The sequence below is a fragment of the Diorhabda sublineata genome, chromosome 3 (assembly GCF_026230105.1).
Source record: "Diorhabda sublineata isolate icDioSubl1.1 chromosome 3, icDioSubl1.1, whole genome shotgun sequence".
NCBI classification, from domain to species: Eukaryota; Metazoa; Arthropoda; class Insecta; order Coleoptera; family Chrysomelidae; genus Diorhabda; species Diorhabda sublineata.
The window spans coordinates 30,389,539-30,413,205 of NC_079476.1; the positions used below are offsets into that span (position 1 = coordinate 30,389,539).

General features: G+C 32.8%; 1 protein-coding gene and 1 long non-coding RNA gene across 3 annotated transcripts in view; one reads left to right on the forward strand and one right to left on the reverse strand.

Moving 5' to 3' along the window:
- Positions 1-6,686, forward strand: part of LOC130441512 (uncharacterized) — a 46,987-nt gene extending 40,301 nt beyond the window's left edge. Inside the window, exons 2-4 of the long non-coding RNA XR_008909624.1 lie at positions 2,447-2,620; positions 4,574-4,748; positions 4,803-6,686. This is a non-coding gene — a long non-coding RNA (uncharacterized LOC130441512). The remainder of the gene's footprint in view (positions 1-2,446; positions 2,621-4,573; positions 4,749-4,802) is intronic.
- LOC130441511 (max-binding protein MNT-like) overlaps positions 1-23,667 on the reverse strand; it is a 66,200-nt gene that overhangs the window by 40,027 nt on the left and 2,506 nt on the right. The window lies entirely within an intron of this gene.

The following is a 23,667-nucleotide window of genomic DNA, read 5'->3' on the forward strand; positions in this document are numbered from 1 at the left end:
AGAAGTATAGTCGTTTCCAAAAGTACTAGTCAGGAAAATCACAAAGAAAAGGAGAAAGACTGGAAAAACAATGATAGCAACCGACACAAGGATGAGATCAGAAGAAATTAAAGCAAAAAAATAGATCGGTAACAAAAACCTAAAACTCCAAAAGTTTCACCGTTCAAAGGTAGAGGAGACCTCTCGAAAGTGATAATAGCGTTCTCTATATGTCAACAGATGACAATGATAGTGCAGATGAAGAGTGCTACTTTGGCGGGAATTCTAAGGAATGCTGATGAAAAATGAATTCGGTGCATTAAGTGTGGTCGTTAGGTTCATAATTTATGCGCAAATATTGATGACAAAAAGTGGAAAAGCTATGAATGTGAATTTTGTTTAAATAAAATAAGATTTTCATTATTTAAATGCAGAATTTTTATAAAAGAAAAAACTTTGTGGTGTTTTTAAGTTTTTACAAGTTTTTCTCAAGTTCTTAATAAACTCGTCTGCTAAATCTGTTATTTTGTTTTTTTCCCTGTCCGTTCCAAGGTACATAACCATATGTTCCTTGGAACGCAATGTAAGTAATACATAGTTTGTGTTACCCATTCGTAATGCATAACTTTTTTTGAAATTTAATTTGCGAATTTGATACATGAATGTACACAAATTAAATTGACCCATTCAAATTCTTGCAATAGTTATTAAAATTTTTTCTGTGTGAAAATTTCAAAAAAATGTTTAAAAGTACAACAATCTCCCCTACTATTAAGCTGATAATTGTATAAAATATATGATATGCAAAAATTAGAAAAGAAATTTGCAGATATCTATACAACAAAAGTAGACCAGGGCTGAAGCCTTAAAAAATGAGGAAAAAATATTCACGGACGATCTGCTGTCGAGAAGAGGAATGTGGTGAGTTTTTTGGGTAAAAACGGTTTATCTCGATATCTGACAAAAGTACAAGTCCTATGGAAATAGTTAGATAACAATGTTATAGGTAATAAAAAGATCAAATAACTAAGCTTCTGTTTACCTTTTATTGTCCCAAACACAATGTAACTTATTTGATTTGAAATATTAGTTTTTCGCCTTATTTTGACTTAATTCATTTCATTCGAAAATTCTCGCGTGAAAATATAATTTTTTTTTTGAAGTCAGTGGGTTTTTTGTTCGACGAAATCTTTACTTTCAAATAGGGTAATAAATATAACTATCACCATGGTTACTTTTCTCAGAAAAAGTTAGAAGGAAAAAAAGTTGCATTCGAAAATGTTTTTCAATTATTATATACAACTTTTAGTTACTTATTAAAATTTTGAACTCTAAGTATTTATGTTTATCAATGTAACCTGGGATCTCACTTTTTCATGCAATTAGAGTGTAAATTTTAAGAAATAACCAAAAATTGTACAAAAGATGAAAAAAAGTTGCGGTTGCGAGTTTTTTTTATTGAGAGAATTCACTGTACTGTTGGTAATTTCTTTTCGCCATCAGAAAGTAGAAATTTCAACGACCAAAAATTCACCCATTTTGTTTCAATTTTCCACATAAATTATGAGGTTATGTGAAAAAATTGCTAAGGTAAAAATTGTAGATATTTTCATCACCTACAACTCCACATTCACCCTTTTTCCAAAAGACTTTTGTCGAAAATCGAAATAAGCCGGTTTTCCTCTTCAAAAACTCACCCTCTTGCACTTTCCGACCTTAGAATGTCCGTAAATTATTTTTCTTTCCATTTCTGTTACATTTCCTTGCTTTTCCAAAATGTTCCATCCTACTATTATCTTTTTTTGTCTCAAAAATTATCAACCCCGGTCTAAAGAGCTGTAATGGAAATCGCTGGACTCACGTTAGAAAACAATTCAAATCCTCAAATTGCACAAACTGACATATTTTTTATCCGGATATTTGCTATAAAAATTCAATTCGAACATTTTTTTAATGTAAATTTTCAACGATAAAATGTATTGTTTTGTTCTATTACAATAATTTAAAATCTAATCACAAATTAACATATACAATGCGTAATTGAAATTAACATGCCAGTTTGTTTGAAGTGTTTAGTTGAAATTATTGTATAATATTTCTACATGTGCAACAACAATATATAAAAAATAAAAATATTAACACATTACATTATTCTAATATTTAAATTGTTTTTCTATTATATTGAAGGTGAAAGTATTTAAATCATCAATAATTGCCTTTGTATGTTACTGTATTTTGTTCTAAAATATGTAATTGTAAACGATCGGAAGTTTGTTTGGTTTTGTGAAGCATTGTTATCATATATTCAATAGTTTCTATTATTAGGGAATTATCCGAATGGCGATTCTGATAACATCGATTCTATTTGTGACATATCTGTCAGGTACGCACGCGCACAGTGCGCCATTAATAAAGTTAGTGCCGTCTTTTAATACAGAAGGTACTTTATGGTTCTTCTTTTTTTTAGTCTATGGTTATACCCTATTATTAAACTAGGAGGACCATTTCAGTAAACCTGAATCACACCACTAGAAATCATTAAAAAAGTTACATCTAGAAAAACCCAGACGATTTTTAAAATAGTCTACGAGCCAGTGGGCGGCAGACCAAACATATTTTAGAAAAGCCTAAAATGTCCTCGGTGAGTCTGTTGTACCAAATTTTGCCAGTGTATTTTTGTCACATTTTCCAAGGCTTGCATTAGAAGATCTTTTAAAGACAAAGAAATACCGGTTTTTACAAAATCAAAGTCTCATGTTTATTGTATAATTTTTTTTAATTTTTGATTTATATACGATTTCCAAATCCGAAACATTTAGTTTCCCCTATAAGGACGATAATAATGATAGTAGCGGCAATTTTGTCAATTAACATGACCTTGAAGTGTGCTTATGCTCTTATCAAAAAAACAAAACATCTTCTAATTGGATCATATTGTTATGAAACATTGTCATCGTTTGTTTATAAAAATTTCGAAATCGAATTCCATTAGCTCCTGAGTTGGTATCATTTTATAGGGATGTATTTTATTTTTATTCAATATTCGCTAGAATGGTTCTCAATATTATGAGCGAAATAAGTGAATATCACTCGGCGCTAAGTCTGAACTGTATAGTGGATGGTAACAAATTTTAGACATTAGAAGACTACGTAGCTTATTCTGTACTGCTCAAATCTTAGTTTAATTGGAATAGCACAGTAAACGGGCTACATTTATTGATGTCCCTTGATGCATAATCTCAAAAAACAAAATGTGTATTTCAAAACATTATTACCATAACCTAGCGTGTTTGCTAGTTCTTGTGTTGTTTTGTGAAGCTATAGTTTATAGGATTCTTTGCAAACGCACGAAATTCAAAAAATCAATTTTTTCAGTTCGTGTTCCTCATTATTCAGACCCAATATTTTTATCAATGGTATCGAGCAAATTATCTAGGATTACTGATGATCGACTTGAATGCGATTCATCATAAACAAGAACATTTTACGAACTTGAAAGCTCTTTGTTAATTCTGCTATTAGAAAAAGAAACGATTATCGGTTCTAAGATCATCCACAATCCCATTCAACTTGATCATTTCATCTTTTTTTACGACGTGTGCAACACAATTTTGTCAGTGAATGTTTGTCACATTTTTCCAACATTTCATTAGAAGATCATTTAAATATAGTTAGTTACATATATGACTCATGTGTTTTCGGAAATGAAGACAAAAGAATATCGGTTTAAAAAAATCAAATTCTAGGTGTTTGTTGTATGGTTTATTTTTTTTTTAATTTTTTATTTGTATACGATGTTCAAACCCATCGTTCTTAAGACGATTTTAAAGGAAATCGTGTCGAATAATCCTATAATTAACCCTCATAATTTATCAAGTAAAAAAATAAAAAATAACTACAACCACTTTATAAAGACGACAAAATTGCAGGTTGGAAATAACAGCTTTTTGTCGAATATGACAATGATAACTCATAAAGCCAACTTTATTAAAACTAAAGTCAATTTTAATAAAGGTGCCAGATTATAAATTTCAAGAATCTATTGATTATATTTGATTATCGATTTAATCTTTTCAACAGAAGACTTTCGTTAATTACATTCATTGAAAAAAAAAATAGTTCAAAAAGTGCGTCTATAAATTAACGCATAAATTCATTACTAGCTAAATACGAGGTTTGTTTGTAAATTTTCCGAAAAAAGAAACAAAACATTTTTTCCGTAATCGTTTTTATTTTCCAACAGTCTCTTTTTATACACTTAGTCCTTTCCACTTTTTTCTCAAAGTTTACGTATGAGATAACGTCCTCGTCTGTTGAAAATATTTCTTCTGCAAGTGAAACAAGAGTGAGATCTGGTGAATAAAGTGGGTAGTTCACAATGCGAAATGCAATTAATAAATTTTAGTCATGGCGATCAAATTTTTATTTTCTTCAAATGCGGTCGTTTTTTTTTTGAAATTTGTCCCTTTACCTTATCAAAAAATTATGCACAATACTTTTCTGTTATTGTTTTATCTCAATGAAACCGTCTTGGCCTTTTTCAGAGCAGATTCGCCCTTGGTAATACACTGTCTTGACTGTATTTCTGTTTTAGGAAATTAGTGGTGGATGCAGGTTTTCATATACAGTTGTGAAGCCTTGAAAAACATCCAACTCACTTTACTTAAACTACGTTAATAAGCCGACGGAAATTTTCATTCGGTGCGGTTTTGGTCCAAAAGTCGCACTGCATTCCACGCGTAGAAAGCTTACGCATGAATAATTCTTCAGTAAGTAGCCAAACATTTAATGACAGCTCGATGATCAATTTTCTTTATTTTTAGGAAAAATCTTCGTAAAGACACACTTAAACGATAGTCCTGCAAAAAGAAAGCGTCCAAAATGGCTGAAATTTTAGTACGAATATCTCAACGCATGCGGAAATATATTTCCCAGCTTATATCGATAAATGCTAGCATTTTCAATTTTTAAGATAACCTTTCTGAACAATTATCTTAAAATACCCGGAGTGGTCGATTTTGTTTTTAATTAACAATTTCATTTTAAGTTATAAGATATATTGGGCGAACTACCTTCGTGTAATGGCGTCATTATTTGTTTTAAAATGAAAATCGTCTCTTTATTATTTAGGAATTACTTTTTGTATGAGCTAGGTGACGTTTTATTTCAATGGACATGTTAACCAAAAACACTCGTTATTGGTCTGATCAAAATCCACGATGGTTCCAAAAATACCATACGCAACGTATGAACTGGTACTGTGAGAAATTGATTCATATTTTTTTGATGAAAATTTAACAGGGGCAATATTTCTTCGTAATACACTCATTTCTGATCTGCTTCAGCTTTTCTCAGATATTTGAATACCCACTAATTGAAACCGTATTGACACATTTCGCAGTAACTTTGTGCCTCCACCCACATATTGGATAGAACGAAGAACCGTGAAATGGTCTTATATGAACCTATTAGACTTCTCTATACTTTATACAATTCTTAATGACAGTACAAAATTATACAATTATAGAACCTTTGACAGAACGCATTGTTTCTTTTCGCAAGCTTTTCGATGTATGTATAATATGTAATTTCACATATTTGTATGAGTTTCCAACACCTTTAGCACCAGTAGACGTTGATAATGCTAGATTATCGCTTTCAGAAAGAATAGTGGTTCATCTTGGTAGAATCTTACTGAACTTGGGTTATTCCTTCTATACAGATAATTGGTACAGTAGCAATCGGCTTGCTGAATATTTATTACAAAGAGAAACGCTACTTACAGTTACGATACGATCAAATAGAGGGGTTCAAAATGTATTAAAAAATTCTCCACTCAAGACACCAGTCAGCATTTGCAAGAAAAGAGAATGTAATTATTTTAAAATATTTTAACAAAAGAAACGTATACGTTTTTTCGACAGAATTTAGTGCGACGTGCAATATTGACTTCACATTATGTTTTTGTATTAATTTTGTAATTGACTATTTCGTGGAAGGGCGTTCAGAAGAAATCGAAAGATGGCATGCAAATGAGCCACTTCCTAGACGACGTCGAAGGCAACAAATTGAAGTTCTTGATGAACCTGTTGTTCATACTTTCTCAACATTTCCACCTACTCGTTGTCGTCAGCGTCCACAACGAAGATGTGTTATGTGTTCGTCGATACTAGATACTTTTGTAATTTGTGCCCTACAAAAGACCTGCATTGCTTCAACCGTTAAAGGCATTTTGTTTAATTTTTTCTCAAAATAAATTACGTATAATGAATTATAAAAAAATATCATTTGGTTTTGTATAAGTTATTACAGCTTTCAGTGTAGATTCATTATTCGAATAAAAATTTTACTGGAGCAGAAAGGGTTCAATGCTTAATTTGAATTGTGGTTGTAGATAAATTTATTTCTATTAATTATGATTAATAATTAATTAATAGAATTAAAAGACAGATACGCTTATTTGAACACGCAAGGTGAGAAGAAGAAATTTCAAGAAGTTCCATTTGAAACAAAATTTATACATTTATCCACACCATTTTTAAACTTTTCGGAACATAAATGCACAAATGATAGAAGTTATTGTTATTACATGTTTGATAGAAAAATACGAGAATTCTAAAATTCTATATTATTATTAGTTCCCAAATTAATATTTCTTAACAAAATTATGAAAACATATTGGAAATAAACAAGATATTCCATAAAAATGAACGGTTTTTTTCTACCATAAGGTTCATTAATTCAATGCAAAGATCATTCCCTCACTTTCAAGTTTTTAAATAATTTTTCGCTTTATTGAATTGAAGTTTATTCTGAGGCCCACTGTATTAGTAAAATATACTCTCATATGTATGACAAAATTTACAGAAAGAATATAAATTAATTGAAAAATTTTCAAATTCCATTGCGAAAGATGAAATTATGGTCCGAGCTGTGTAAAATTTTGAAATAAACAATAGAGGATTATCTGCAGCTTTTAGAATAAGCTAATCAACCAAAACTATGATTTCCATTCTATGTCAAGAGTTGAATTTTGTCAGTGACCAAAGTAAAATTGTACCAGTAATCAAGCAACATTTCTAAATACCATGAGTGAATCAACTTTCACATGAGGCGAGGTTTACAATCGGCGAAATCATGCCTGGGACACCGAAACGACCACTAGACAATTTATTTTCGTTGCTCAAATATATTTTTTTATTATTTAATCGCTCACATCATAGATTATTGCCCCAGTTGATACCGAAAGGTTACGTCACTGAAAAAGTATACAACATGAATATATTTTAAACTGAATAATTTCACGAACCCTACTTCTCGTGTAACTGATAATTATTCAAGTTTATGGTGCCAAATACCTCTATCCGGAGTAATGGAAACAACATGATGGCAACATTGTACGGAAAGTCGTGTTTCAGTTGATATATGTTTACTATTTGTATCGAGTTTTGACAATGAAAAATCTTGCCGTCATGGTGTGACTAGCAGTGGCGGTTCGTTAGTATCACCTGTAATTACTTCAAACCTTGACCAATAACCCATGTCTATCAACTTGGGGCAGCTATTCCTTGCACGACCATTTCAAATGTACTTACGAGATCATATATCATTCGAAGAGTACGTATGAAAATAATTCTCAAATTAGAGATGTTGAGGAACTAACGTTGAATTTAAGTATATATATATATATATATATATATATATATATATATATATATATATATATATATATATATATATATATATATATATACGAGGTCTAGATATATTGTCTATGCACGTCCCAAAAACACGTTTCCGTCACTATTATAGTATTTGTGCAGTAGCGATTTAAAACGAACGTGTTTTCTTCTCGTGCCGAAAACCATGTATGACGAAAAACAAGAGCAACGTATCAATCTCAACTTTCTCGTTAAAATGAAAAAAACTCCGACTGAGTGCTATAAATTGCTGCAAGAGGCCTATGGGGACAATTCTCAATCTCGTGCGCGTGCTTTTGAGTGGTGTAAGCGCTTTAGTGAGTGCCGAGAGAGCACTGAAGATGACCAGCGCCCAGGTCGCCCTGTGACTGTTTTACCTCCGGAAACAGTGACCAAAATCAACCAAATTGTGCGTGCAATTCGTCGAATGAGCATCCGGATGATTGCCGAGGTTGTAAAAGCCGATAAAGAAACGGTTAGAAAAATTTTACTCAAGGAATTACACATGACAAAAGTCTGTGCGAAGTTAGTGCCAAAAAATCTGACTCCTGACCAAAAGCTCTTGCGTCAACAGGTCTGCTCAGATTTCTTAGAAAGGTTAGAAAAAGATCTACTTTGAAAGGGATCCGATTTAAGTCGATGGAAGTGGTAAAGCAAAAAACGGCGGATCTCCTAAAGGCCCAAAGAAGACTGCCAACACTGCTTCGATCAATGGAAAAAACGTATGGAACGGTGTGCGGCGAGAGAAGGGGAGTATATTGAAGAGGAGCATTCGAGTGTAGAATAATTCTTATAATAAAAAACCCTTTTTTGTAGCAAGTCTCGTTATTTTATGGCCAGACCTCGTATAAAGGGTGTTTGTCCATTACTTACTTTCTTATTTTAAATCTAGCTCCCTGCTTATTGTTGTTGTAACAACTCTACTGAAGAGAAGGAATATTCGCCCCAACATAATAAAAGTAATCGAAGACCTGAACACCGATAATTACACATATATCAGAATGGAAAACAAACTGAGTAGTAGAATATCCGGTATCCGGTATCCGACAAGGAGACAGTCTCAGCCCGATCTTGTTCAGCATAATAATGGATGAGATTATAAACGAGGTAAAGCAAGTTAGAAGAGGATACCGCATGGAAAACACCGAAATAAAAATAGTATGCTGATGACGCAGTGATCATCTCAGAAGACGAAGATAACTTACAAAGGTTACTGTATAGGTTTGAACAAATAGTGAGAGCTTTTAAAATGGAAATATCCCTGAAGAAAACCAAATCTTTTACTTTATCCAGAAACCCGAGTGTAGAACAAGAGATGTCATTCATATATCTAGGAGCGAACATAACAAGTAATAGAAATTTAAAGAATGTAGTAATAGCTCAAACAACAAAGGCGTCATTAATATCAGGGTACGTGAGAGATGTAATTTGGTGGAATAAATATATGAGTACCAGGAGCAAAGTCAGAATATACAAGACCTGTGTAAGACCAGTAATGACATACGCAATAGAGACCAAAGCAGAGAACACCATAGCTAAGCGGCTTTCATGAACTACTGAAATGCGAACGCTGTGATCAATAGCGGGACACATATTATTTGACCAGGGGAGAAATTATGAAATAAGGGAGATATGTGACATCCAGGATGTAGTAAGATGGGCGAGAAATTGGCGAAGGGAATGGAGAGACCACGCGGACAGAATATTAGAAGACAGGTTGGAAAATATTGCATAGGCAGGAAAACCGAATACATCCCGACCACCCATAAGATGGTCTTCATCATCCCAGCTGCAGCTAGGCAACCATTGATGTAAACACAGGACTAAGTCCTAATGTATGATGAAGAAGAAGACATTTTAGGTATGAATGGCAAAGTGGGATCTGGCATTGTCATGCAGTAACAAATTTGAGACATTAGAACACCACGTAGATTATTCTGCATTGCACACATCTTAGTTTAGTTAGAATAGCACAGTAAGCGACTACATTTATTGATATCCTTTGATGCATAAACTCAAATAACAAAACATGATTACCATAGCTTAGCATGTTCATTGTTTGCTTATTCTTAACTATGGATGGTGATGTTTTTGAAGCTACATATTATGAGATTCTTTGCGAACGTAAGAAATCCAATAAATCGGAACAAATCAATTTTTTTCAATTTGTGTTCCTCATTATTCAAGCCCACGAATATTTTCATCCATGGCATCGAGCAAATCATCTAGCATCACTGATGATCGACCTGAATGCGATTCATCATAAACAAGAATATTTTAAGTACTAGAAATCTCTTTTGGCAATACACGACGAATTTTTTTCTATAAATTTCTGCTGCTGAAACGAAAAACCGAATCACATTACAGAATCGGCGGGTACAATGTAACAATACCAATGCAAATGTCATCAATAGGGCGTTGGGATGTGTGTGCGACAAAGTTTGTGCGTCATTCGATACGGACCTGAGTTTTTGAATAACCTAGATATTTCTTTATTCGACTTTTAACCTTTTTTAATCACCCTTCATATTAAAAGTTCATTAAGACGTAAATTTTGGGAGATATGATAAGATAATGGTTTTTTAATAGGATATCCTGCATAATTTTAAATATGCCTTCAGTTCAAGGGAAACAGACTAAAGTATCGGCAAATTAACTTCACAAGTCAACCATTCATTACATTCTGAAAAAGATATATTATTTTTTAGAAAATTTCTGATTATAGTATAAATGTTTATTGTTGAAAAATTTCAAAATACAAAGTATTTAGGACCACCCAATAGTCTAAAATCCCTTTACATAAACAAAGGATGTTTTGTATTTTGGAATTTAGCTAACAGCTGGTATATATCTTCTCATTGATCACAAAATCAATGTGTACCACTATGTTTAACAAGTTTGGATAAGCAAAGTTCTATTGAATGTAGATTTTGAGTAAGAGCGACTAAATAACTTGATAATTATACGAGGTGTGATCAAAAATATGAAAAATGAATTTTTATAGTAACAATTATTGCTTACGCTGCATATTTTCCAACTAATATGTCACATTATAATATGTGATAGATGAATGAAAACAAATTTGAATACGTTCAGCTACAATAGCCACAGTTTGCAGTATCCATCATGAAAATGGTTCTTAACCAACACAAAGAGCGAAAATTAAATTTGATTACGAACTTTTGTCGATCTGGATTTTTTGCCAAAATTGATATTGTAGATGAAAATCATATGTTTATGACAGTGTCATATGTCTATGACAACGTCATATGTCTATGACAACGTCATATGTCTATGACAACGTCATATGTCTATGACAACGTCATATGTCTATGACAGTGTCAATAAAAAAGTAGTGACTCTTCCCGCACTACAAATGCTGGGCAAAGTTGAGAATCAAGGTGTACGTGACTGTTTTATTCGATTGTGTGGGCATAACATAATCAGGGGAATTGTAAACTCACTCAATAATTGAATATTTGTCTAGTTTACGTATCCCCCAGAGGAAAAGTAGTATGTAAGGTTAAATGACATGATAAAAGAAAGGCCACAAAAACTTCTTATATGACAACATACAAATTTTAAGATTTTGATTTAGTCAATTAGTTTTCTAACAAAAACTGTGTAGGAAGAAGCTTAAAAAATCTAGATAACATAAATAAATAATATTGAAAAAAGTTATTCAGTTCAAAATTGGCATATTTTATACAAAGGATAAATTGAATGTTTATAATTACTGGAAACATGCAAAATGTCACATGACTTATTTGATTTTCTGGCTACAACTTACATGTTATACATGTCTGAATCACTGATGCTAGTATATTTAAAATTATTGTGGTAAGAAATACCATACTGTTCTGGTTTTATATTTTATTTTATATATTTTGTCTTGAGTTTGCAATCTTGCAGTGGATTTTTACTGGTATATTCGACATGTATCTTGTCAAAAACTAAAATTCTTCGTTTTTTTACAACAGATTTAGTAAAGTTACTAAAATTAACATTTTAATAAGGACAATAGAAAAAAAACTTTTCGTACGACATACTTTTCAATCATAGCATTAACATAATCATAAGATGTTTTGAAAAAAAAATCCTATATCCTGCGTGGTCAGCAAAGAGCGTCACCGTGTCGCATGGTTTCTGTTGCAGGAAGTAAAAAAGCTGGCTGATTATTTCAAAGAAGTTGTCATTTATTTGCATTAGATAAAATAACAAGTGAATAATTTTAAATAACTGGGAGCGGAAATACCAAGTATTGGAAACCTTTTTAACGAAGTAAGAGAACAAACAATGAAAGCGGCTCTAATTTAGGGATGTCTGAACGATACAGTTTGGAAGAACAAATATCTAAAGACTGAAAGTAAAATCAAGATATATAAGACGGCTGTAAGACCTATCATAACATACGCTGTAGAAGCCAGACCAGATATGAGTAGGATGGACACTACAGACGATGAGAACAGTGAAAGTGGAAATACTAAGAAGTAAATAAGGAAAAACTCTACACCACAGAAGACAGAGACGAAAATTCTTGAACGAACATATAAAAAGAATTAAATACAGTTGATTTGTTAAAGCCGTTGAAATGAACAAACTAGAAGGAAGAAGACCACCTAAACCTCCCGATGGATAGCATAGCTACTATCTACTAGAACAGCAGTAATAAAAGGGGGCATAACACTGTTTCTATTACTGCTAACAGGGGATGTCCACGAGGGAAAGTCGCATCCCCACTTATGTAGAGCTAGTAGGAGACAAACTCTTATGCAGCCTGACTGAAACGACCTAGTCATTCACACAAGAGAGAGCTTTGAGAATTCACTTAATGTCAAACGTAATAAGACCTACTTAATTTCCATCAGGAAGAAATAACTCCGGAGTGGAGTGATATCAGCTAAAGAATAATAGAAAAAGAAGGTAGATATGGGTAAAACTAATTACTGGAACAACTTACAGGGACTGAGGCACGCAGACTCTCCTGGGAAACATGTAAAGCTCTGCTGAATGTATAAGACTAAGTTAGAACAAGCTAGAAATACTAACAGGAATTCTATCGGGGCACTGTCGCTTCGATGGAAACCTGAAGTCGCTTCTGTTGCCTTTATCCACATTCTCTCGAAATGTAAAACACCACGGAACTACAGAACACTGCACTTGGGAACATATGAAATAGAAGATGAAGATCTCTGGCAATTACAGCCATCTCACACTCTAAACTTTTTAAAAGGAGTAGGATTAATGGATCAGATGTAAACACTGGGTTCTGCAGTAAAGTAGCAAGGAAGGGAGCACAATAGGTCCTTTGGGTTGCGGTGTGTATGACACCCCAATATCTACAGGGTGTTTCTAAATTTATGCGACAAAATTCAGGAGAAGATTGTTCGTGGGTCTTTTCTATAACAAAATTTTCTCAGCCCATCCGAGATATCACCCTTAAAATGTGGTGACTAAAATTGAGTTTTTATTGTTTTTTCTCTGTAGCTAAGAATGAAAAGTATTTTCAACTAAAAAAAGGAGTTTTTTATGTATTATTCCATAAAAGATCATCTTGAAAAAAAACTAAGGGTCAACTAAAATTAGTATCTACCTTTTAAGGGTAATACTTTGAATTTTATCGCATGAATTTAAAAACATCCTGAATATGGTTCTTCTAAACTTTTTATCTAATTTTTTTGTATCTCGTATGATTAATTTAGTAATTGGGATATGTCTGATTATTATAGCATTTCCGTAAATGTTTGTTCTATTTTTGGCCAAAAAAATCAAAGTAATACATTTTCAATCTTCTTTGTTTCAATTTATTTATTTTTTCACACGTTAGGGATAAAAATGAAACATAAGTTTAAGAAACAAGACCTAACCACTTTTTTATTGTTAAAAAAAATTACGAAACTTTACAAAGAATGTTGTTCATTTTTTTATTTACATTTGAAAAAAATCGAGGAATTATGGTTCTTAGATTTTTTATTGGCAAAAAAAAATATTGAAAATATTAATTAGGACCAAAAATAGGGTGAACCCTATTTTCAAATAATAATCTCTATTTTTTCACGACTACGTATTTAAGTAAACATACCTTCGGATTTTTTTGTCTTACATGTTTTATAATTTTATTGAAGCTACGTGAGTAAACCATTTAACTTTGAAAGAGAGTGAAGATCACTGCTGGACTGTGATAAGCTGATAAATTGAATACATTTTATTTGTAAACTAATGGCGTGATAAAAAACTAGTTTTGTTTTGGTATGCTATAATTAGTCACAAATTGAATTAAATAAAACAAACAAGGAACAATCCCATTTTAGAAATTTCTTTGGAAAATTTTACCCAAAATGTGTAGGAAGTTTTAATGCAATACAATTTAGTAAATTAACTAAACAAAATAATTCACTTCAATTTAAGAAAATCACAGAACATTTTATAAAATTTACTAAGCTGTACTAGAAAATTTGATTAGCAATTATAATAATTTTGTAATTTCAGTCACAGATTTATCATAAGGATACTTTTACTATGCAGTGTTCCAAATAAACTATACAATTCACTTGAACTTGGTTTGAGCCACTTTCAAAATATATTTTTTCAATTTACTATACCATAAACAAGCGTTAGAAATGAAAAAAGAGTTGAAAGTAACACAATCCAAAATTCACAAAAGCATCAAAAGCGAAGAAGCGGTGAAAGATACCGTTTCCAACTCTGTGAAGGATAGCAACGCAGCTGCAGCAAAGCTCGTGAAAGTGTCTATTCTTTGGCGTTCTTTGAGACTCAGTAGGTATGAACAATCTTTGGTATAACAGGCACTAGCGGAAGAAATGTTTTCTGGAGGACAGCGTAACATCCAATTCAGAGACAACCATTTTCGTCGATTATGAAACTCCACAGCCAGCAGCGTGATACCGACTTGAGATGCCACAGTTCATCAGCTGGAAGGTAACTGATCTAATAACGGGAGAAGGCATATCAAAAATATACATTACCACCTTCTTTCGTACCAGGAGTAGAGACGCGGAGGACGAAACTAATGAGCTGATTCTGGAGGTGAAGATAAATAAACTATCTTACCATCCAGACCTACAGGTTTAGGAAAATACCAGTACACGGCCTCAAGATACAGGATCTCCTGAACTTTCTGAAAGGAGTGTGTGTGCTGTAAAAACTGAGCATTTCAAGTGTAGACGAAAGAAAAATGGACACAATCGATCTTCTGAGTCGCACTGATAACCTGATATACACCCATGCATACATACATCCTAGTTTGAAGGTTTAAGGATGTTGTTAATGATTGGTAGGATTTATTGGTTTGGTGGCAACTTTAAGAAGTTAAGAAGATCCAGTTTCCACTCTTTCAATATGAAAAACCAAGTAGAAAAAATTGAGGTAATGCAGGCAATAGTTGACAAATAGCTAACACAATGAAGACTTTATAAAGTTCGGTGCTGTTAAAGATGAAAAACGTTTAGTATTTTACTAACAACCAAGAAATTTAATGAGATAATAAAATACACACTCAATTTCAGAACAAATTCAATTTTAATTATTGCCAATAACTTAAAATGTACATTTCAAAATCATGTTAGGACATAAAAACTCCGTCTTTTTATGACCTGGAATATGGAATATCGAAACGACCACAGCAGACGAAAAGTTTGTACAAAAGAAAAATATTAGCCTTCAAAACTATTCGATTTTTAAAACTAAAATTAGTACGTAAAAATGCGTTTTTTGTAGATGTCGACGGAAAAGGTATTTTCAGTAGAAAAACGTTTTTCAAAGATGGTTTCTGGCCTTAATTATGGAACTATTTATTTGGTTCGGTCCCACGATACGATACGATACACATACAAAAATAATATATTGTAGAACAAATAATCAAATCATAATTTCTACCGATGCAGAATTTTATATAAACGACAGCAGTAAATCAAATAGGGGAGAAATCTCATGTGTAGTACACTGTACTTTTTCTACGGTTGCGTTGTTTTTATGTGTTCAAAACGAGGTTCGGAATTAAAATGCATAGTATATTAACTCATTTTTATATTTCACTCAACATTCTGATTAATAGTTATATTTGAACAATTTTAGAAAGTAAATTTGAGGGTACGGCAGTGCCCAGGCCAAGTTGAGCAAAATATAACGGCACGGCTGTACCTCCCTTTTCTTGAAACAGTTCAGGCCATTTTCGACCCCCTATAATTTAGTCGTAGATCAAACTAGAATCCTGTATTTCTAGTAAAAAAGCAAGCATTGTATAAACACGGTATATTTCAAATTTGATGCAATTTGAACCAGTAGTTTAAGAATTATAATTAGTCAAAATGCTTAATATCGTCACACACGGACTGGCCGATCATCAGAAGTCTAAGGCACTTCTAGTAGACTAGAAACCTCAAATTTTGAATACAATAAATACTAAGTGTATAAATCACAAAAAAATTCAAATATTTTGTAATTTCACTCTAATAGATATACAGTAGTGCCAGAGAGACAGACGACAAAATCAATGAGTGCGAGACGTAGGGTCTCAATAAATAAATGATTAAATGTTAATGGTTCTATCGGTATAGTGCAAAAAGTAAAGGTTGATCCGGAACATACAAAAATAATTAACAAAATATATATTTATCATATTTAATAACGAAAATGTTTACGAGCTTGGTCCGGTCAAAACTAAATTTTAAAATTATAATAGAGTTTATGTTTATCGCGAATAGTTTCCAATATACACTAAAGTAATAAATTACACTAAAGTGCAAGTACACTAAATAAGTCGCAATAATGCGCTGTTGGATATCGGTCCTGCAGTATTAACATCTCGTAAAGCTTACGTGGCACTTTCGAGTGTTATCAGGTGTTGGCGGGTTACATCTAAATATGTCGACGTCCGAAGAATTATAGCGCAGAAATCCTCAATTTGTGAATACAATAGATTAAGAAGCATTTACCTTCCAGACTTATCAAAAACTGTAACATCAAAGAAAAAAATCTCGCAACTCAGTTCTTCTATCGTAAAAGTTGTGAGATCCATGTAATACCAAGTAGATTGATTTATTCAGTCCCCACTTAAGGGACCTTTGGTCTTAGCAGAGTGGGTTTTAAATTGGTTTATAAATCCAACAATACAAAAACAATTGTTGATCAATCCAAAGGCTAAAACACCAAATTTGTAAAACAGTGGTATAAATGAAATTAGCTGTGGTGATTGTGACGAGAAGCAAATTGGGCAGACTAAGAGATCCGTTATTGGCTGGGTTAAAGAGCACAAACCACGATCACGCTGCCAGTCATAATCATTATATAAATATTAATAACGTAAAATTGTTGAAAAATGAATTATTGGATGCATTTGAAAGCATTGAATTTGCTAAATGTGAGAGTAGCTTAAATAGGGCAAAGGGCCAATAGCTCACAGCCCACTCTATAGTTTAGTGTCAAGGAATGAATGTGAAGATTTTCCGGTGGAATTAATTTTAGTATAAAACAGGTAAGTCAAGTCATTAGATTTTAGTTTACCTTCAGCCTCTGAAGACGATAACTTGATTATCGAAACGAGCGTTAAGCAGAGTAATCGTCAGTGTTGGTGTAGTGCTAATGTAAACAATGGATTCAGTATGCGATTTTGTAATCGTGTTTTAATGCGATGGCCAAGTCAATCTAATTTATTTAAACATAAAAGATTTTTAATATCAATGTGGCCACTATAAGATATTGTTAGATTAGGTAATTACATAATAACTTGAGGTAGAAGGTCCGTTAAGTAGAGACGACTTGGTATTTCATGGATCTCACAATTTTTTACATTAGAAGAACTGAATAGCCAAATTTGATTTTTTTTAAGTTTTGTTTGTGATGGCATCTTAATAAACATTATTACGTTAAAGAAAAGTGCCGGCTAATAAAAGTGTCTCGTTCTATATACAGGATATTCTGCTTAAGAACCTACACAGAGCCGAGGCATATAGGGAAATGAAGAATATGACGATTGTCGACAGTTTACGCCTATACCAAGTTTAATATCTGTGGAATTAGGGGTAGTTCCTTAAAGTGGGGCCAAAAATTTCCATTTAGCTTAAAAAGACCAAAATTGGTACACTGTATGAGACTGTTAAGGGCATTAAGTAATGATGAGAGAAACAGAGAGATTTTCTGTGTTTAAATTTGGTAGGATAAGGAGGATTTTTAAGTTGGAGTAAGCCCTGATATAGAAATTGCTCCTTTGCAGGGTTGGGGTTGTGGTGGTTTTTTATTTTATTGTTTTTTTTTTGTTTATTTTAAATTTAAAAGGGGGCGGCCGGATACAGCTGCGGCTGCGTTATTCCCTATCGTCGGCCATTTGGCTGAAGAGTCGGTTCACCTGGTTTCAGAAAACCTGCAACACCGACGATGGACGAAGAGTGTGTAAGGTGGATGTTGAGGGTCGGAGTTTATCTGAATGATATGGAGGAATTGTCAAGGGAGTTTAGGTACCATAAAATTTTTATCTGTAAATTATTTGAAAAATCAAGGATAATTTAATTCTTAGCCTTTTTTTACTTTCGTAATTTTTCATAAAACAATGTTACTTAAAAAGTTACAAAAAAAGTTATCTATGAATTTATACATGAAATTTGCAAACGTACACTACCAGTCAAAACTTTTTATCCACCCCATAAACCTTTCATTAAATTTCAAAATAATACAGTTTAGTAAATTTTTTTTTCGAAACCGTATTTTACTAATCCATAATAATTGTGTCCGTTATTTGTTTACTTGTTTTACAAGCGCAGGAATTATCGGTTAAAACGTTTTCTTAGTCTAGGTAGTCAAAACTAACCATACCACTGCCATTGACTTAAAAATACTTCGACGTACCGTGGACTACAACGTGAAAAAATGTTAAAAAATATAGATCCACCAGAAGCTTTGGCGATAGAAAATGTTCAGAGCGGCCTCGAAAAACCACAACCGATGACGTATTTTATTGATCACTAAACGTGATCGACGGCTCCAGAGATAGCAGCTCAGATCAATGAATCTAGGGGTCTGAGTACTTCTACAGGGAAAAGGATATTGAGAGAAGCTGACTTTTTTGGAAGGGTAGCAGTGGAGGAACCCCTTTTAAGATGTCAAAATAATGAATGGAAGAGAGTTTATAGAGCGATGAGTCAAATTTTGAGTTTTTTGGGTCTAATAAAAGAGTGGTCGTGCGCAGGTCAAAGGAAGAGCGATAGTAGATCCATGTGTAATCCCGACTGTAAAACATGACGGAGGTTCGGTGATAGTTAGGGGATATTTTGGAGGAAGGGCAACTGGAGACCTGGTAGAAAATGAAGGGATTTTGGAGTTAGAAGGCTATAAAAAATAATAAAGGAAAACATAGTACCATCCAGTGTCTGATAGATAGAAAAATCATCTTCCAGCAATGCAATGATCCCAAGCATTCCTCGAAGCGGTGCAAATAGTATTTGAAAGAACTGGAAAAGAAGAATATGCTGAAAGTAATGATTTGTTCATCACAGTCACCCCATCTCAAACCAATTGAGTTGTGGGACAAATTGGAGAGGGAAGTCAGAAATCAGTGTCCTACTTCTACTTCACATCTTTGGAATATCCTGAAAAACGAATTGAACCAAATAGAAGACGTTTATTTGTCGAAGGTGTGACAGAGTATGCCAAAATAGGGCACTGAAATAATAAAAGCGAAAAGTGGTTATATCGATGGATCAAAAATTTTAATGTAGTTTTATTATTACTATGCTTTTTAAGAAATAAATATCAAAATCAATGTATTGTTTTTATTTGTTGTGTATCACGCAAACTATAGGGTGGGCAGAAACTTTTGACCCGAAATGGAGAATATAGGAAATAGAAGACCAACTAAGTGTATAATTTTCAGTAACGAAAAATAATTCGGATGACCTGGAATAGGGATCCAGCCCAGATCTATTGGTTTCGCGCTAGAAGCTTTAGTGCCGGTGAAATAGGATTAAACCCGAAATTAAATTGGGCGCATCTGATTATCTTGATTTTCAGAGGTTTTCGGTTACTGAATAAGCCTAGCAAATCTTATCAAAATTACAGGCATGGATTTTTGAAATTTTGAATCGTGAATAACTCGAAAACTAAGAGGAATTTGAAAAAAACTGTACGAACAAAAAATGTAGAGCAAAAAATTTTCTACAAAAAAGATTATTTGTTCGTTGGATCCACTATTTCTGAGTAGATTTCCCGGAGCATCCGCTCGGGAATTTCCGCTAGTGCGAATTCAAGCCAATTTAAGTTCCAGGCGCACATGGAAACTGTTTTAACTTTAGAAAAACGATTTCGTTGCAAATGCAACATGATGGTTAAGGTTTCTATTTTCTACTCAAGTAAGCTAGCATAATTTTTGACTCAAGAAATTTTCGAAAATCTTGCGAGATGAAGAGGTAGATTGGTCACATAAGCACTTGAGGTTACAATGGATATACTTCATCGCTCGTCATATAAACAAGCAAATCCAACGAGAAAATTGTCGTTTGTGTTCAATCAACATTTTCATGTATATAACACACATGTACTACTACTTGGTATCTAATGAACTAACTTTGAACGCGATCATGAACACTATATTCAATCTCGGTTGTGAGTATTCATTTCGTGCTCTACAGTTTTGGCTCCGGCACTTTTTTTCGAATTCCTCATAGTTTTCGAGGTATTCGCGTTTCAAATTTTTTTTAAGTTTCAAGTCCCAAAATTTCAGAAATCCGTGCCCGTAAATTTGTTAAGAGTTGCTATACTTATTCAGTAACCGAAAACCTCCCTAAATCTAGAAAATCAAAACCACCCAATTTAATTAAGGTTTTAGCTTAAAATCACCTAATTTGCCTGTACTACTTAACTAGTTACGATAGACATTAAAAGCATTTATATTTATCACCTACATACGAGATCCACCGTACGATCCATCTTACTGCGAAGAGCCATTTCGAGCTTATTCCGAAAATGGAAAGGGAAGTCCTACCCATTGAATAATTTTCCGTAATCTTAAACAACATTGGGACAGTCCCTGAACTGGGAATCAGACTCAGATCTGTTGACTACAAAACGCGAAGTTAGTTTCAAAATGTTACTGAAAACATCAAATGCTTTTCTTAATAGTAACAATATGTCAAAAATTGTTTCTCACTTTTTATTTTGATTATTGCTAAAAGCGTGATTTCTATTTTTTTAAACTATTGATTTATTTCAATTTTTGAAGTCGTTTTCATTTGTGCTTTGATAAGAATCGGAATTTCCATTAGTTTAACAAGCCATAAATACCTACCTATTTAAAAATAATATGGTTACTAACAGTATTGACGATTTTAATAATACTCCGCCAGCGATATTGAAAAAAGCTGCAAACGTAACTTTAGATTTTCTTCCGGAAATTTCCAGAAAAGGTATCGATTGGTATACCAAAAAATGCGAGTGGCGACGAAATACAGAAATTGAATTCATTTCCGAAAGTGTAGTTTTGGTATATTTGAAGGCGCCTACACTTGGTTATAATATTTGACGTTGGGAATTACTATCAATATAAAATATAATATCCCCGTATGCACCTATCAAAAATTACATTTATACTTAGAAAGACAGTCCTGCAGTTACGTGACCAAAAATATCTATAATAAAACTAAGCTCCAGATAGGAAATATCAACTAATAAAGGTATACTTATTTAGGAAGCATCGTTTTTGAAATCTTCTTAGCTTGTACAATACAATTGTACAACAAACTTGTACGATAGAAAATTTTCTCAACAGTGAGAAAAGTACTTTCCCTTTTTGTTGCATAATATACTATTTCCTTCATATGAATATAATATTTTTGAACACTGTTATTTTTTTTCGAAAAAAAAGCCGTAAAAACTGGGCTAAAAGAAATAATTGTTTTAAATATAAAACCTTAAATCAAATTGGGCGGTTTTGATTTTCTAGATTCTTGGAGGTTTTGGAATACTGGATAAGTCTAGCAGCTCTTGACACAATTACAGGCACAGATGTTTGAAATTTTGGGACTTGAAACTCAAAAAAATTTGAAACGCGAATAACTTGATGAGGAATTCGAAAAAAACTGCCGTAACAAAAAATGTAGAGTACAAAATTCTCTACAAAAAATATCCCAGGTATTTGTTCCTAACCTCAAAATTTTCACCTTAAAATGGGTTTATAGACTCAAAAATATTTTGAATTACGGATAACTCGAGAATTATGAGGATTTCGACACAAAATTTCCATTATAAAATGGATTTGAGCGCTCAAAACTATTTTGATTCGCGAATAACTCGAAAACTACGAAGAATTCGAAAAAAGTGCCGGAGTCAAAACTGTAGAGCACGATATAAATACCCACATTTTTGTGACAGAAACTTTTAGGAAGTCTGTGAATTTAAAATATGTAATAATCAACCGAGAATGAAGATAGTGTTCATGATCGCGTTCAAAGTTAGTTCATTAGAAATCAAGTAGTTCATGTGTGTTATATAAATGAAAATATTGATATTAACACGAACGAAGTCGAAAATGATGCATTTAGATTTTTTGAAAACAAAGCAGTTTTCCAAAAGTTAGAGTAGTTTCTATGTGCGCCTGGAACGTAAATTGGCTCGAATTCGCACTGGTGGAAATTCGCAAGCTCCGGCTTTCGTAGTCAAGGAAAATTTACTCAGAAATAGTGGCTCCAATAAGAGAATAGCTGCAGATTTAATCGGACGGTTTTTTTCGAATTCCTCTGAGTTTTCGAGTTATTCGCGTTTCAAGTTCCAAAATTTCAAAAACCCGTGCCCGTAATTGTGCGAAGATTTGCTAGGCTTATTCAGTAACCGAAAACTTCTGAGAACGTAGAAAATCAAAAGCGCCCAATTTAATTTCGTGTTTAATCCTATTTTACCTGTACTATTTATTATTTAACATTTGAAAGAAATAGTTATTTATGCAACAAGTGTAAAAACTAAGTGTTTATTGCACGCGAAGTGAATCTGTCTAACGAGGCCGAGTTTTACAACACGTCGAGTGCAATAAATACTTTTTGTACGAGTTGCACACAAAACTTTTTCAACGTTCAAGAAAAAAAAATGTTTTATTTACGCGTAGAAAAATAAAAACCGTAATTTAAAAGCAAAATATTTAATAATTGATTAACACTTTCGGTTAACATTGAGAACGTTCGGAACTAGTAATTAAGAATAATTTAACTTAAACATTATTTGTACCATTAATATTGAAAGCAAATGTACAATTTTTGAAATTTTCAATATTAATATTTCTTAGTGAATTATTTTTTAATTCTACTTCTTGATTCGTGACTTCTCTTAATGTACTAATACTTCGTATCTGTACATTATCATTTTCTTCAGCTTGAAATATTTGTTTTCCCACACTGAGTATGTTGGCAAGTGATTGTTCTACGTATCCTTTCCCAAATTCAGACATTTTGCAATTTCATACTGGATTTTAGCAAACGTGTTTACACCAATAGCTTGTACACTGCACATTTCATTTTGGTAATTGATGAAAAAATGTTTATGTGGAATACGACTGGGATGTAATTACGTGTATTTACGGTATACAGCGAACAAATTTAATCGTTTTTAACCTCACATCTATGACAAAACTTCGTTCCTTGTCAGTTTTTGAACGTGGCACTTTTACAATTAATATTGAACCTACTTCTTCTATGTCTTCTCTGTCTCAATTTTTGGTGCTACGACATGCCCATGCGATGCCAAATATTGCAGTGACCTTCACAACAAGTAATTTTAAAATGTCTTACAAAAGTTAAACAATAATTACTGACTGGGAATTCGGAGCTTCTTTTAGAAATTGATAGATGTGTCCCCTATTAAATACTTTAGACTTTTTTTTTCTGTAAGATTCACAACTTTTTTATGGAAGCACCACTCTTTAAAAAGATTATAACGATTTTCATAATTTTCTTGATTTACTAGGTAATAAGTTTAATGGGGCTATTTTACTAAC